Below are 2,694 nucleotides of genomic sequence, written 5' to 3' on the forward strand. Positions count from 1 at the left end.
CCCCGTTCCCTTGTTTTCCCCTCATGAAACATTCTCTGAGCCCATGTTGATGTGCCAAGAACTTATATTATCTCATTTCATGCAACAACCAGGAAGGTGGCTATTATTCCCATTTACAGATAAGGAAGCTAAAGGCCACATAAATGAGATGCCAAGGCCAGTGAGTTCTTTTCAAGATTTTGCACCATTCTGCACTTCACATCCGGGAGGAGGGCATACAGAACGAAAGCTCAGGCCTGCCCTCAGGAACATACACTTTGTGACCGAGAATAGAGTGACCTATCTATTGACATGGGTTGGGATGCTTGGCTGCCTGTGTTGAGTCTCAGCCTCACCATTTGCTAGCCTGATGTCGTGTTACTAACCTCTCTGCCTCTCGTTTTCTTCATCTGTAAAGTGGGGGCAGCTCTTCCTTGTTTAGGAGGTTTTGAGAGTAGATAATCACTGGGCATACAGTAAAACTAACCAACCATATATCATTTCTCTGAGTCCTGCCAGGGCCTTGATTTCTTAGTGTGCTTTTGTGGCAGCTATTGTGGGTGCTTGGCCAACTCCAGCCCTCCCAAGGCCAAGAGCCTCCTTTGTGCAGCATCGAGAGACAGGCTTAGTGAGGAATAGTGGCCTGGACTGGAAATGGAGGGGTGGCGGGCCCCTGGCGAAGGCCACACCACCATACTCTACCCCGCTTCATGTTTCCCTGCACAAAGAAGCCTCATGTTCTGAGGGGATGAGCAGCAGGAAATGGTTCTCAAAAGACATGAAATAAAAGGCCGTTTAGTCCTGAATTCACAAGCTGTGCAACTGCCTGAAGTGCCCCCACACATCTTCAGAGGAAACAAAGTCCCAGCTGCTCAGGAGTCAGGAACCACAACTGGCCTGGTCGGACGTCAGAGCCTCTCGGCTCCCGTGCCAGAGCCTCCTCTCCCCGACCAGGGCCTGGGCCACAGAGGTAAAGTCCATCCCAGCCGGCCCCTGGGTCTGAGAAGGAACCCGAGTGTGGGCCTCCAGCGTCCTCACGGTTTCTGGGAGGCCCAACCCTGCCAAACCCAGATTGGGGAAATCAATTAGGAGCTTGTAAATTACCACCCCGCAGCACTTTGAAACCATCTGAAGAGTTAATCAAACAAGTTAATGACATCAACACCATCGTAGAAGGAATATTAAATTACCTTTTTAAATGAAGGCTTTTGTTTAATTAAATAAGTTTATATTAATTCACATAATTGCCTCCTGTTAATGTACTTGCCAGAATCCAAGAGAAAAAAAAATCTGTTAAACTTGGATTGTGTCTGATACATTAAGAATTAAATTATAGGCAACAAAAATTTCTTGGGTTTTCACATCCAAGTTTTCATTTTTAAAAAGTCCACAACTTTTATTTCCTGGTTGGGATCATTTTTTGTAGATTTCAGATGTATAAAGACAAGCACTGACTTGTAGTGAATTAAAAATATGTATATTTATATATGTACACTGCTGCCAAATCCTGCACCCCCACATGCCCCAGCAGCAGGTATTACTTTCCTAATTGAGTCATTTACCCAACCACAATAACATTTTTAGTCTCCCTCTTCCTTCAAGGCACCTTCCAAGCCCACCTTGGGTGGTGTCACGGAAAGAATGTGGTGTGCATGAATTCAAACAGCGACTGACTTTCCCCCATGATCCTAATGCATCAGGAATGTAAATGTGCAATGTACACATATCCATGGATACAGAATACCTTCAAAGAGAGAGGAGGATTTTTTTAAAGATTAGATTATGAACGACACTACTAGAACAAAAACTTTTATAAGGCAGAGACCTCTCTGGCCCAGCCCATCTCTCGCTCTTAAGAGAGGGGTGTGTGAGTAAGCTCGGTGGGTGCGGGAGGCAGCACCAGGCCTAACTTCCGAGGCGAAATCAAAGAGGAACTATCCCTATTTGTGACCCACCAGAGCACCTAGATCTTGGCTGACTTAGACTGAAACCCAGAGCAGACTAAGGCAAGTCAAGGACACTCGCTCTGACACCACGGGCGACAGGAAGAGAGCTGCCCTCATCTTTTGACGTCTGTCTCCAGTCAGAGGCGAAGTCCTCCTCAGACACGGATTTACCCTGAAGCTTCGCAACCCCACATGTGCACTGGTATCTTCCAAGGTCCTGTACCTATATGGTTTTCTTTCTCTTAAAGATATTGTATAAGCTTTGGGACCCACAAAACTTGATTCTCTTCTGGTTTCCTGGGAAGCACTGAAGGACTGAGTGGCCTTTTGATATGACCTAGGCCTGGCTGCTGCCACCAGAGGCCTCGAGGAGGACATACCTCTGCTTTAGGGGAGCTCACACTCATTGAGAGGCTACTCACTGCCACTCAAGATGTAAGAAACACCTGGTCACGCCTTCTCCTGAAGGTCACCTTCCTGTGCCTCAGCCCACGGGCTCAGGGTGAGCATCCATTATGCCCAGAGCCATTCTAAAACAGAACTTCCACAGGTTCCCCCATCCTCCCTCCATATACTCAAATAATACCTGTTCATCACGGAAGTTTTAGAAAAGATGGTTCCTTAAAAAGAAGAAAAATCACATATAATTTCATCATCCTAAAATAAGTATATAGCCAGTGTTACTATTTTGGTGAAATGTATTTTTGTATAAGAACAGAATCATGCTGTACATCCTGCTTCATAAACTTCTGGTTTCTTCTCTCTACTG

This window comes from Pteropus alecto, unplaced genomic scaffold (assembly GCF_000325575.1).
Source record: "Pteropus alecto unplaced genomic scaffold, ASM32557v1 scaffold155, whole genome shotgun sequence".
In the NCBI taxonomy this organism is placed as follows: Eukaryota; Metazoa; Chordata; class Mammalia; order Chiroptera; family Pteropodidae; genus Pteropus; species Pteropus alecto.